Below are 13958 nucleotides of genomic sequence, written 5' to 3'. Positions count from 1 at the left end.
GCAACACTATCTGCTCACTCCTACTCTTTTTTCTGCCTCTTACAAATTCTTTGCACAAATGGAAGCCCAGCTCAGCGAACCCAGTGCAGTATCACTGTACTCAAGTGAGGATGGGCTTGGCTCCTCTTCAAAGGGAGCTTTTATCGAGTGTTCAGTGTGATGTGACAAAGCAGGGAAGTGTGCCATGGATGTGGTGCTTCCAAATCCCCTCCTTCTACCTTGATTAAACTCGAGGGCAATTACCCTTGCCAGGGTGATGAGCACTGCCAATGTGCATCTTGTTTACAGCCGTGCTCATTTTTTTATGTTGTTTTCCCATTTTGCACTAGGACAAAACTCTTCTGCTTTATGCCACGGATAAAATCCATTTTAAATACCAAGTTTCCCATGTTTTGCCACAGGAGCCATGGAATTCACAACGTTGTGTTTCAGGCTGGCATAGTTACATGTGCAAAGTGATGCCCAGGCCCCCAGAGACCTGCAAGGTGTCACTGTCAGTGCAGGGAAGCCCTGGATGGGGCCAGAAGAAACTAAAAAATTTATTATAGGACTATTTTACTGTGCTAGGAACAATAATTTACTGTCTGGTGTGAGTGAGCTTTAGATGCTGCTGTAAATTCCAGATGAAAATTTCACAGCATTTGCCATTCCATGTTGCCCTATTTTCCATGTTTTGTTTTCATTTCTAGATTCTGCTTTATTCTGGATTCTGATACATTTAGAAAGTCTTATTTTAAAAAGCAAACAACCACTCCACATCTTGGCAAAAAATATTTGGGTAAATATTTTTATTTTACCGGTTTCCCAATTGCCTATAGCAGTCACTTTAAAAAATGGCTGCATCTAACTAATTTTACTTGAAAATATCCTGTTTCTTTTTCTCTCTCTGTTTTTTTGGGGTTTTTTTTCCCTTCCTTCACAAGAAGCAGGCCAGATTTCAGAGAAACTTTAAGAGGAAAAACACACATCGGCACCCTGAGATATTTCCATGTTTGGCTTTGAATCTGTCAGTTTTACGTGGAGAAAAAAATATGTTGTGAACTTTCTAGTTCAGAGATTTTTGTAGTTTGGTGGTTTGGGCAGAATGCACTGAGGACAGGAGCTTTTCTCCCTGGTCATTCCTGTGTTTCACCCATCACTCTGTGCCCTGGCATCCTGCTGGCTTCCTCCTTTTTTCTCTGGATAATCTTCTTCCCTCTTTTTTTTTTTCCCAAATGACATGAAAGTCTGGTTCAGTTGATGATGACACGATGCTGAATTTTTCTTTGCCAAGGACTCACTGGTTGGCTCTGTAGCCATCAGTGGCCAATGGTGGGACCTCAGACCCAGCTCCTTGTTGCCCTTGGCTCTGTGCTGGGATTCCAGGACCGGTGTGGGATTGCACTTGGCACGTCCCTGGGAGGGCTGGCCCTGCAGGCAGAGCCAGGACAGGGCTCCCACAGGCTGCTCCCATTCCTGCAGCAGCCCACCCGTTCTCCACTGTGCTGCAATATCAGCCAGAGCCTTGGCTCTGCTGCTCCAGGCTGCAAGGGGTGATTTTTAATCCCTCTATTCAGAGTGTTTCGAGGAACAGGAGGAGAAGCATACGGCATATGCTCTCCTCAGCTCCCAGGAGGGGTGGGGGAGTGTCCCAGCAGCTGCTGGGCTGATCCTTGTCCTTCTGTCCTTCCACAGCCACGTCCAAGAGGTGTGCTCAGGGTGCCTGGGCATCACCCCATGAGCAGGTGAGCTCCACAAGCAGGTGGTGTCCCTTCCTCCTCTCTGCAGCCAACAGGGGCATGGAGAAGGGTGTCACAGGGCAGAGGCACTGCAGGAGGGATTCCACCCTCTCCTGGTTTTCCTTCAGTTGGATCAGCTCCACAGCAGGGCTGGGAGCTCCTCAAAGGCACAGGTTCTCCCTTCATGGTCACAGTGGGGCTTTTGGGGTACGGGTGCCTTGGGTGTTGGGAAGTTTGTTGGATTAAGGACTCACGTTTGACCAAAGCAGGTCTCTGGTGAGATCTGGGTGCAGCTTTGGCCTCAAAGCACCCAAGATATCTGCAGCAGTAGAGTGAGAAGAGCAGGGTGAGTGCTGAGCCCCTGGACCCTGCACCTTCCCATGTCTGCCCCCATCACCAGATCTCCAGCAATCCAGCCTTGCTGTGCTGTCATTGCTCGTTGCCTGACCCTCATGCTCACCCAGCTCCATCCAACAGGAACACTGGCATAACTGGTGCCTCATCTTCCCTTCACTCGTTCCCTCCTGTGTCCCCTCCTGCCCACCCTGCTCTCGCTGCCTCGCCTGCTCTGGGCACCATCTGCTGAGTTTGGGGCTGTCTCATCTCACCAACTGTCGTTTGTCCTGGCTCTGGGGGAAATGTGCTCAGTTTTGCATCAAAGGACCCTCAACCCCTCTCTTTGTGGACCAGCCGGGCTGTCGGAGAGGAGCCAAGCAGTTGGCACTCAGTAAGCAACGAGCATTAATAAAAGCATTACAGTGAGGTTAGAGCCTCATTAAAGTACAGCTAACGAACCGTCTGCCTTCCACAAGTATGAAATTTTAGCTAACGCTTCCTCCTTCTAATTTTATGTATATTTAAATCTTTCTGGGCAGGCGATATTCATTTCTCCAGGCTGCTACAGCATAAACAAAGCCCATTTCAGAGGAGCTGCTCTGGAAGTGCCTTCGCGTCCTGCAGTCTCATCAGTCAAGGTGCAGAACCTCTGGGCAGCCCCTCTGTGTGGTCATGGCAGTGTCCTGGAGCTCCCTGGACACAAACCCCATCACTCCCGGCTGCACAGCACCACTGGGGGCTGTGGGATGAAGGCAAGCTCTGGACACACCACAGCCCCGCTCTCCCAGCCCTGGCTGCTGCTGGCACCTTTTTGCCAGGTGTGTTTTGGGGGGCAGACGTCCCACAGCTTGTGTGTGGTCTACAAGCATCCCCTGAGCTTGGCTTGCTGGAGATCTCTGGGCTGGGGGCTGGCACTGCTGCATCCCCCAGGAGCCAGCAGGGATTGGTACAGGAGGGGCTTTGCCCGGGGTGTCCCCCCAGCCCCCCCAGCACCCTCGGGGCTGGCTCCAGGTGGTGCTGCTGCCTCCCCCCGGGCCGCTCTGCTCCCCAGACACCGCCTGCCCATTGTAAAGCAAATTAATTCTCGCCCGCGCCGGGGAATAGCCGTGCTCTCGGGGAGGTTTGGCAGCGGCAGGGAGGAAAGCAGCTGCTCCGGGGCTCACAGCCCCTTTTTATTCCGTTCTCCCGGTTTTAGCAGCATGTGAAGGGCACGTGAGCCACGGGCACATCCCGAGTGCTGAGCCTGCCCTGGCTGAGCTCACAGCTTCTCCTCCTCTCACCTCAGACAGATTTTTATTCTGCTGCTCCCTTTGAAGCAAACTCACTGTCAAAGGACAGTGTTTAATGGATGAATCCATCTCTTTTACCTTACAGGGTAAACGTGGTGTTTTTGACGGTAAATGCCGTTTTCTTGAATGGAAACAGCCAGTCCAAGTGGCTTCTGTAGGTTTAGCAGCCTGTTGGGAGGGTCTGCCCTGGGGACAGAGGTGCCATGAGAATAAACTCGGTGTTGCACTGCTGCTTGGTGTTGCAGAGGCTCAGGGCTCCGTGCACCTGCAGGTGTGTGCTAAGGATGTTCCCCTGCTGCATCCCGAATTCTGTGGGGCTGCACTGGCAGTCTTGGGTGTCCTGCCTGGGGCTGGCAGTGTCTCAGGCTGGGGGAGTTAATGACTCACTGCAAAATTTCCTCTCTGTTTCAGGCATTACAACACAGACTTTCCTCTTGCAAATGCTCCAGCTCTGCAGACAGGCACTACCCTCACTGCAGGGAAATTAGGATGTCTTGGGGCAAAGGTAAAACTAAAGTACATCAGTAAATGTTTGCAGGATCAGGACCTTATTCAGGCATAAATCAAGTAGCTTCAGCCAACAATAGAATTACCTAAGTATAAAATCCCATGTAAGCCAGTAAGATCAGCTCCAAACCTGCTATGAATTTGCTTTTTGTTTCCATGCCAAGAATATATCACTTCTAACTGCTGCAATCAGGGTTGGTCCTTTCAGGTTTTTTTTTAAGTGCTTCTGGGCACGTTTATTTCCCGTCCCCAGCAGATCCACACCGAGCCTGCCCCTCCTTCCCCTGGGGCATGTCCCAGCCTGCTTCGCCCACAATAACTTGTCGCTATCAGAGAATATTTTTTTTCTTTCCTGGCTGTTTTTGTTACTGCATTCGGTAAACAAAGGGACAGCAGTGACGATCCAAAACCATTCTTTTTTATTTGCCTGGGAACAGAGTCAACTATTTGTTGGTCTTTTGTTGCTGGTTTTGTTCTCTTTTTAGCCAGTGACTGTTGAAACAGCTACTGGTACCTGCGGGGAGCACGTTCTGGTGCTGCAGGATTTGTCACCTGGTGGCACCAGGTCAGGGAGGGGACAGTGAGGAGGACAAGGAGCTGCTGGGGGAAGGTACCGGGTCAAACCAAGGTCCAGGGCACAGCAATCCTTTCTGTCCCTCCCAAACAACATGGGAACAGCCTGCAGCATGTTCCTGGTGGTTGTACGTGCCTCAGTGCCCCCAGCTCTCAGTGCACTGTGTTGATATGTGCTCCAAGATGAGAATCTGGTGGTGCTTGCACCTGGCTGAGCCAGGGTGAGACCAGTTCTTGGGAATGAGCTTCTCAAAGCACTTGGGAGAAGGAAGGCAGGGAGGGATGGGAGTGGGAAAAGGAAGAGGAGGCTCTTATAACCTGAGGGTAAACTTGTCCTGGCCTCTCCATCTCAGGGGCCTGTGCAGCAGTGGAGGCAGCTCAGGCAGCTCCCAGGCTGCTCTCTTCTTAGCAGACACCAAGAGAAGCATCCTGGCTCCCACTGCCATCCCCACCTGTCCCTCCCACCCACAACAGAGCTCTCCAAAAACCCAGGCAGAGCTTCCCCTTCCCCATTCCCCTGGGACACAGCAATCCCTGGGACTGGAACAGGAATGCATTTTCCATGCTTTGGGCACTGGTGTGGGCTGGGGACACCCTGGTGCCATCAGAGCCATTTGTCACCCCAAGCCACTCTGGACCAGGGTGGGGGGAGCTGCTCTGCCAGGCAAAACTCCTGTGCTGCAAACCAAATCCTGCAGAGGAACATCCCTGGGAGCCATATGGTGTCTCTGAGGCTTTGATGGAGTGGAACAAAGGCCAGAGCAGCCCAGCAGGTTGGACTGTGAGCCATGGTGAGCCCAGGGGACCTGTCCTGCCCTGCTCAGGGCTGCCAGCCTGGGTGTTCAGGAGTGTGTTGGTGTCCCCACTGCTCCCAGTGGAGCTGCTGAGACTGGGGGTTTGCACTTAAAGGAGAATGGTTTTGTGGTCAAGTGATACACATGGAGAGAGCAGCATCCCAAACACCAGTCAGACAGCAGGTGGGTCAGGGGAGCTTGGGGACGTGTGGGGTTTGTTCTGAGCCACGATTCAAACCTGTTCTCAGGGCTGGGGGCAGCACAGCCAAGCCACCATGGACTGCTGGAGAGCCTGCCCTGAGCTCTGCCCCTTCAGGGGGGGATAAACAGTGCTGCAGCACACAGGAGGAGGGGTACACATGGCTCTAGCCTGATAGGGTCCACCCAAACAAATCCCAAACCTACAGAGACAAGAGAAATTACTCAGGAGAATTTCTCTGGGATTTTACCTTGTGCCTCACTTTGTGATGCTCTGAGTTTGCTGTGGAAAGACACAGCCCAGGTTGGTTGAATCTCAGAATTTATATTAAGTGTTTGCTGCCTGGTCTCCAGGAGCTGTGAGCAGCATTTCCCATGCTGGAAAACAGGCTGGAGGAGGAATGTGTGCCCTCCACCTGGAGCTGTGGGGGCTGCAGTGACTCACTGATATCAGAGGGCTGCCCAGGAAGGACCTGTGGATGTTTAATGTTGCAAAAGCTTCTGGAGGTTTGCCCTGTAATTGGAGTTATGTTTAAAAAAGGCAGATTTCAGAGTTCATTCTAAATTAAAAAGGGAGGAATGATTGTTTCTGACTGGTTGTGGATTAATTTTTTGTATACCCACAATGTGTTGTCATGCAAGAAAAATCTCACTCTTACAAAAACTCATTTCAAAATGAGTAACTGCAACATTTTTTCAGTCATTGTCTAAGAAGGCTCTTGCAGGACTGCTGGGACTTCCCTTCTCCCCAGAATGATATTCTGGTATAATTAATGAGGCATTTGGACTCTGATAGCATTTGCTTCCATCCAGTTTCTCATGAAAACCCTCCTGATGCCTCTCAGAAGGTATGTAAGCTTTACTGCCCCACTTTCTTCCCCCCAAAGAAGGAAAATGGGAACTGGAAAATTCCCGCAGTTTCTTGGCAGAGAGGCTGAGGTGATGTGGTTCTGCACAAAGCAGGTCTGGACTCTGGCAGCAGTTTTATCTTCTTGCTGGGCTGGAAATCGTGACCTCAGCCATTGCAGCAGGTGCTCTCTGGAACATTCTGTGAGGAAATTGGTTTAAATAGCAATAGCATAATTTATCCTACTGAACTAGCAAAGTGTTAATCTGTCTCAGGGGTGAAACAAAAATTCTGTGAAACTTGCAGGGCTTTGCTTGGTTTTTCTGGACCCAGACAGGCTCTCAGAGCTGTGCCTTGTGCTTGTCCATCACTGCCTGCAGAATGCAGGCACAGAGAGGCAATTTCTGCTGATAACAGGAAAGTCAGTGTTTGGTCCTGCTGTCAACAGGTTTTAGCTTGGAGAGAAACCTCCACTAATCAGCTGCTTTGTGGCATTTTAACAGCAAGATAAAAGACGCCTGGAATTATTTGTTGGTCACCAAGCAAATGTTTTACTGGTGAAATGTTCCAGAGGCTGTTTAGAGTCTTGATTGACAAAAGTGCCAAAAATTTACAACCCTCCCCTCCCCAGATTCACGGCTGAGATGGAGATGATGGAGATGATGGAGATGATGGGGCTGTAGATAAAGAAAGAGATGGAGCCACCTCGTGCAAGAGCTACAGGGGTAACCCGGGGTTGAAGTGTGGGGAGAAGCTCATTTGTTATGCAAATGTCTGCTTGAGCCTGGCGTAGACAGTGGAAAGCTCAAATTTTTTTAAGCAGAGGACAAAAGTTCTCTCCATCCCCCTATTATCTCGGATCCTTGAAAAACAAAACAAAACAGAAACCTCTGTGTGAACCATCTGACAATGATCAGCACTTGGCTTTTCTGGCAAGAGCTGGCTGTGCACAGGCGCACGGAAATAGAACAATTAAGGGGAAAAAAACCAGTATTGGAAGCAGCCAGGCTTTATGTTGTCTTGATGACAGCATGAAGTGATCATCCTCCAGCCTTATCTCTCACAGCCTGCCAGGGCTGGGGGGCTCTCCCTGGGTGACACAGAGGAGCTTCCTTACTGCCTACCTTGTTGAGGGTTGCTGTCTGAGCAAGGAGAGGAGCAAGGGTGGCTGTGTTGGATGCAGGAAATCCTTTCAGGCCCAAAGTTCGAGCTGGGACCGTGGCCCATGCAGGGGAGGCACCCGTGCATGGCAGCGACCTTCCTGCCCACAGCTTTGCATGAGCAGATGTGCATTGCATGCTGCTAAGAAAATCCTGCCAGCATTTACATAACATCCAGGGGCACCAAGGGCACAAAGCTGAGCCTTTCCCACGTGGGCAGTGATGCCACTCTGCCATTTCCATGGGGAGAGCCAAATCTGTGCTGTGTAAGGCAGTGGTGCAGCCTGTACTCTGCCCACTGCAGTTGTGTGTTTTCCAGACAGGTTGCATCTCTCCAGAGTGGATTTCCCCTGACTGAGCTCTCCCCTGGCCTCAGCATCCTTATGCCATTTCGAAGTGGGCTGCTGCACTCTGGTGTACAGAGGTCTGGTTAAAGCTGGGGATGAATCAGCTTTTTAAAAGGGGCTTCAAACAAGCCCCTGATCTGCACCAGAAAGATTCCCCTGGTTCTGCAGCCCTGTGGTGAAATGGGAAGGGAGCAGGGGGAGCCTTTCTGCCTCACTGGTGCTGGCACAGTTTAGCCCCTGCTGAGGGAACCTCCCTTTTTCCATGCAGTGCCTGTCCCACAGGGTCACCTCCAGTGATTCCTGCATGCGATTTCCTCACAGCCCTGTCCCAAACACATCAGGGCTATGAGCTGTGCTGCATCACTGCTCCCCAGAGCACGTGGGTCCCTGGGGCTTTGCTGGTGTCTCTGAGGGAGGGCAGCGAGGCCATGGAGGCTGGGGAAAACCCTTACCGGGTCTAAACAACCCCCCAAAAGCCCCATCCAGCCTGCAGAGTCGAGTTCAGCTGGTTGTGGGCTCTGCTGGATCCTCAGCTAAGGGCATCTTGCACCCCAGGACCCTGTTGGCATAGGTGACATCCCTGTGAGCTCAGGACTCACCTGTGTGCCACAACAGCCTGTGACTGGCTGAAGCCTGTGACCCTGAGCTGGGGAGGTTCATGAGCCCCTGCCAGGCACAGGGCAGAGAAAATGGAATTATTTTCCTTGGCATGGCCAGGAGATGCTGGCAGGACTTCCCCAGTAACCCCAACATGTCTCTGCAGGGCCACCTGCCCCCAGCCAGGTGTGAGCCAGGTGCAGTGGAAGGAGCTGTGGCTTGTGGTACAGTAACACCTGGACTATGGTTTCTCCTCTGTATAAAATGCTTTGTTTCCTTAGAACCATGTCTGCACTGCAAAGTCTCCACTGTCGTTCTTCAACACTTAAAAGCAGTTGCTCTCATGGGCATTTTTGAAATTGTTTGAAAAATCTGTGTGGGCATTACAGTGTTTGTTTTCTCTGATGACTATTTTTAATCTTGTTTTTCATTAAAAAAAAATAAATCAAGATAGATATGAATTGAAACTGCGCCTTTAAATATGACGTGATATTGGCTGCCCAAAACTAAACACAAAATAAGGGAGAGTTGGAGCATGTGCCTAAAAGCTGGGAAAGGCTAAAGCTTTGAATGCCACTCTCTTGGCAGCACTGTGAGAACAGAGCCCAGGAACCACGGCCAGAGCACGGTGCTGGCCAGCTGGCACCAGAGGGGTTAAAGAAGCAAGTTCAGCCTGCAAGGAAAGAGCTGGAAGTGGCCTTTCCAGGAGGAATGGTGTCACCCCACTCTTCCCCTTGGCACCCAGCCTGAGAGAGCCACCAGAGCAGCCCTGAAAGACACACGGCAGCCGGACCAACAGCAGCCCTGGGCAGCACAAAGGCAGCGAGGGGATGGTTCCTTTCTCTGCCCCACTGGTTTCCAGTGCTGGAGAGGAGCTGTGCAGGGAGCTGCACCCTCCCCCAGCTCCTGGCCCATGGCTGGGGCTCTCTGCTTTTGTTCCCGTGCTGGGGACTTGGCCAAGTGGTGCTCGGCTGGAGCCAGAGGCTCCGAGAGGCCGGGAGGGCACGGTGCTCCCTGCAGCCAGCCAAGGATGGGATGGGGGCCCTGCAGCGGGGCTGGGACACCCTGAAAGCAGAGACAGAGTCTTGCCCTGCAGTGCTGGCAGTGCCATGTCACACTCAGTGCCATGTCACACTATTGCCATGTCACACTCATTGCCATGTTACACTCAGTGCCATGTCACACTCAGTGCCATGTCACACTATTGCCATGTCACACTATTGCCATGTCACAGTGCCATGTCACACTATTGCCATATCACATTCATTGCCATATCACACTCAGTGCCATGTCACACTCAGTGCCATGTCACACTATTGCCATGTCACACTATTGCCATGTCACGCTCAGTGCCATGTCACACTATTGCTATGTCATGCTCAGTCCCATGCTGCCTGGTGACCACGATGCTCCAGGACAGGAGCAGCTCTGCATGTCCTGCTTTGTATTTCAGGACCTCAGCCTTCCTGCAGGGACGTTCCTGGCTGAAGCCAGGGAGGAAGGACGGCAGCATGTGGGAAATGCAGTGGCACAGACCCTGACAGATGTCATGGTGAGCTATTTTAAGATTTTATCTCTCTAGCCTCTGACAAAAATGTGCTATGGAGCAGAGCTTATCATGTGCAATTTAGCACATGGGGCTGGTGAGGGGGCAGTGCAGCTGGTCCCTGGAGTGGGGGCAGGTGACACAGGGCCACTGGAGCAGCAGTGAGTGTGTGCCACAGGAGATGGGCAGGGGCAGGGTCCAACCCAGCCAGCCAAAACCAGGTATGTGACCCAAAGTCCCAGTCCAGGTCTGAATCAGGGAAGTGGCAGCTTTGCAGTGCTCCTGGCTTCCTGGTGTCACTCAGAGCATGAGGATGGACTTCAGCTGGGACCTTCCCTACCTGCAGTTTCTAAACTTTGGATCTTCCCAAACAGGCTTGATTGGTCAGATGAATGATGCTGCCTCCTGTAGCCTCCTTTCCCCATGGCTGTGCCCCAAGGCAGTGAGAGCAGAGGAGGTGAGTGGGCAAGGGTGTGAGCCCTGGGGCTGCCACCACCACCAGCTCCTGCTGGCTCCCTCAGGGAGGGCAAGGGGGTGCTGGGCTGGGCTGGGCCACTGCAGACAAACCCTGCGAGGTGAGGAGTGCAGCTCAGCAAACACTCAGACAACAGCAGCGCCCTGCACTGCTGGGACCCGGGGGCTCTGGAGTTATCACCCTCGCCCTTTTGGCTGCTGGGGCTGGAGATTAGGGAGCTGCTCCTTATCAGCCCCAGTCCTGCCCCTGTGGGGCTCCCCTTTCGCTCTTACTCACTGGAGAAATGAGTAAGCCTGTTGTAACCACCATGCTGTGCTCCATGGGTTGGGGTGAGGGTTTTTAAAGCATCTCTGCACAGTGACCTGCAGCAGCCAGACACTGCAGACACCCACCAGAGCTGGGGCTGTGCTGGAGCTCAGGGCTCTGCACATCCAGAGCTCACTGTGTCTGATGAGGATGGGAAGAGTTAATTCTGTGTGTGTGCAAAAGAGGGAGAGGAAATCCAAGGTCACGCACAACCTCCAGTGTCTCGCTTGCACACATACCCCCACACCTGCCCCAAAAACCATTGCCTGTGCACAAAACTCTTGTTCCAGCCTCTGAACTTGGGCTCAGCTCTTGTATGTGTATATCCATCCATCCATCCATCCATCCATCCATCCATCCATCCATCCATCCATCCATCCCTCCATCCATCCCTCCCTCCCTCCCTCCCTCCCTCCATCCAAGCAGGTCTCAGTCCCTGCCTGCTCCAGGATCTCCACACAGTGACCATTTCCAGCAGTTTATTCGACAGCTACAAGAAAATATTCCTGCACTCTCCAGCTCCACGAGGCACATGACCCAGACAGTGCCAATGGAATAAACATTTGGATTTAATTTATTATCTTTCCTGCAGGCTCTGTCTCGGCTGGCGGCTGCAGAGGGGCCAGAGCTGCTCCCTGCCTGCAGGACAGAGGCTGGGGCAGCCTGGCAGCCTTTACCCAACTCCATGGGATATTTTTATTTTTTTTCCATTCAAGCCTGTGCAGAGTTCCTGGTGGGACTGGAGCTTTCATCCAGATTGCAGATTCCCAAAATATCTGTATTCTGGGCTGAGCAGACTGAGGCTGAAGTGCCTGTGGTTGGCCGATTGAAGAGGACATAGGGAGGCAGAAAGACAGACAGAGGAAAAGCACCTGAGCATGTATGGCAGCAGTGGGCAAAAGAATGGGGTCTACCCCATCTCCAGGCACAGCTCTCATACCAACATGGGATATTTTTACTGTTTTTCCCAGTGTGCTGAAGCCTGAGCTCAGTCCAGGACATGGTTTTGTCCCAGATTAGCTTGTGCTACCAGCCATTAAATTTGGTTACATTGCTGTTATGTTATGCTTCTCATTTTAAATTATCTTCTAAACTGTGGTTCACCTGGAATCTTCAGTAGACAGGATTTGTGAAATAAAAGTTAAAATGCCAGTTGAAATAAGGCATTTATGTACATATATCACACACATGAATGCACACAGCTACTGATAAAAACCACGTGTTTGTTCATACATACATGTTTCTAATCAGATTTATAATGCATATAATATAAATGTTTTTCTACATATAAAATTCATTGGAAACAGGAAACCAAATTAGTTTGCCTTGCTAAAGTGGCATGAAATAAAGAGCAGTGTATACTGTTGAAAAGGAGGTAGGATGTGGTTTTTGGAGGGCTTTTCTTCCCCTGAGGGCTCGTTCTACCATGTTTATGTCTAGAACCTGCTAATTTTAAAGCCAGCTCACAGGAGACTAATGGCACGACTTATTTATTTCATTTCACTTTCATTTTGCAGAGCTCAGGGTGTGTTTAAGGTGCTCACATGTCAGCAGCTCATGCAAACACACCAGTGGATGCTCCAGGAGACCACAAACAGCAGTGGGTGTCTGCACACACTGCCCCCCTGTTTATCCATGAACAGGAGCCACTCCAATGAGCTGAGTCTGATTTTAAAGGATCTTTTGAGAGTTAAACATGTAAGAAGATGCTCAGTGCTACTTTCAAACCAAGACATGTTCCTGGCTGATTTACAAAAGGCCACAGTCTCCACTTTTATGTGGGCAAATGCTTTTAAAAATTGGCTCCTGGGATTTTGGGTGCTCATCGATTCATCCTCTGACAAGCCTCCTTCTCTGACCTTTCCATTACCAACTTTTCCATCTCCAACTGCTTCATCATCCTCCTGAGCACAGGCACACAGCTAATAAATCTGAGTCTTTAATTGCCCTCCCACGCTGTGTGGCTTTATCTGAGCCATCGTTCCTGTCGCTGTGCCTTGTCACATCTCTCTGCTTCCAGCTTTGTGCTGCTGGAGTCAGCAGAAGGATAAAGCTGTTATTTAAGTTTGGGTTTAGGTACAAGTCCCCACAGTAACACACTCCATGGCTGCATGGCCCCACATGATGTGTCTGACATGGCTGAGTTGGCTCTGCCTGGGGGGAAGTACAAACCCTCTGCTCTTATGTCATGCAAGGTCCCATTTTTTGGTTCTCTATGCAGCTGAAACTATGCGAAAAAATTGTGTGGGAGAAAAAACCCCACAAACCCCTCATAAAATCCCTTGCTAAAGACATCAGAAAGGGTGGAGGATCCTGCTGGCCCAGTGGTTCTGGGACCACCAGGGTGGAAAAGCCTCAAGTCCCAAGAACACCCAACACCTCTGGTACCCAAGGAAGATTTATTTATTCCCCCCAATTTATCCCTCATCAGGAAGTTTCCCACAGCCCTCCAGGAGTGGGTGCAGCAGTATCAGCAGGCACGGGTCTATCAGGCTGAGCAGAAGCTTTTCCAGGAACTCTCTGGTGCCACACGTGACGTGCCCGGCCGAGAGCCGATACGTGACAGGCATTCACCGGCTTCCCGGCCAGTCAGTTGACTTTGTTATTCAAACTATTTTAGTGATGGTTTTTAATCCTAGGCTTAAGTTTTTCTTTTTCTATTTTTCTTTTTTTTTTTTTTCCCCCTCCCTCTTCTTTTTTTTACTCTCTGAACAAGGGAATCTCTACGCTGGCAGGATTCAGAGAGGCACAAAGGAGGGAAAAACAAGTTTCAGCCAGAAGAGAGAGGGGGAAAAAAAAGGATGCTGTTAGCATTCCCTGTATTAGAGGGGGTAAAAATATTTTGCTGTCGACTCTGTTTTAAAGGGTAAGTCCCAACAGTAGCCCAGTTACTATGCAAATAAATCCTGTGCTCAGCCTTTCCCTCTCAGTGCAAAATTTTGGTGCTGGGTGTTGTTAGCCAGGGGAGCTGGGCTGCGGGGGCTGGCAGTGCTCGGGACCTAGCCAGGAGCCCGTGGGGGGTGCCCAAGTGTCCCCAGATAACGTGGGACAGTGGGGGGAGCACTGCAGAGGTGTGGGCTGGGTATCCTTGCTCCTTATCAAAGGCAGATTCAGGCAGCTGCTGGCAGCAGAACCCTTGGCTGTGCCTCTGTGACAGGGGATACCCCAGGGAGAGAGAGAGCCTGGAAAGGGCAGAAATCTCACCCAAGACATTCCCTTTCATGGCTGGCAAGTGAGGAGGGTCTGGCAGCAGCCCCCCTGGGGT

The 13958-nt window shown here is 51.1% G+C and overlaps 1 long non-coding RNA gene across 3 annotated transcripts; it reads left to right on the top strand.

Annotated features, from left to right (window-relative positions):
* The first annotated feature begins 9747 nt into the window (after positions 1-9747).
* LOC148221785 (uncharacterized) lies at positions 9748-12636 on the top strand. Of its 3 annotated transcripts, none has more exons than XR_015807298.1 (3): positions 9748-9918; positions 10287-10369; positions 12211-12636. It is a non-coding gene; the product is annotated as an uncharacterized LOC148221785 (long non-coding RNA). The 3 variants fall into 3 exon arrangements; XR_015807296.1 differs by having other exon boundaries at positions 11286-12636; XR_015807297.1 differs by lacking the exon at positions 9748-9918 and adding an exon at positions 9955-10133 and having other exon boundaries at positions 11286-12636.
* The last annotated feature ends 1322 nt before the right edge of the window (positions 12637-13958 follow it).

The sequence above is a fragment of the Sturnus vulgaris genome, chromosome 17 (genome assembly GCF_052056855.1).
Source record: "Sturnus vulgaris isolate bStuVul1 chromosome 17, bStuVul1.hap1, whole genome shotgun sequence".
NCBI lineage: Eukaryota > Metazoa > Chordata > Aves > Passeriformes > Sturnidae > Sturnus > Sturnus vulgaris.
The sequence above is the reverse complement of the archived record's forward strand: the minus strand, read 5'-3'. Positions and strand labels throughout refer to the sequence as shown.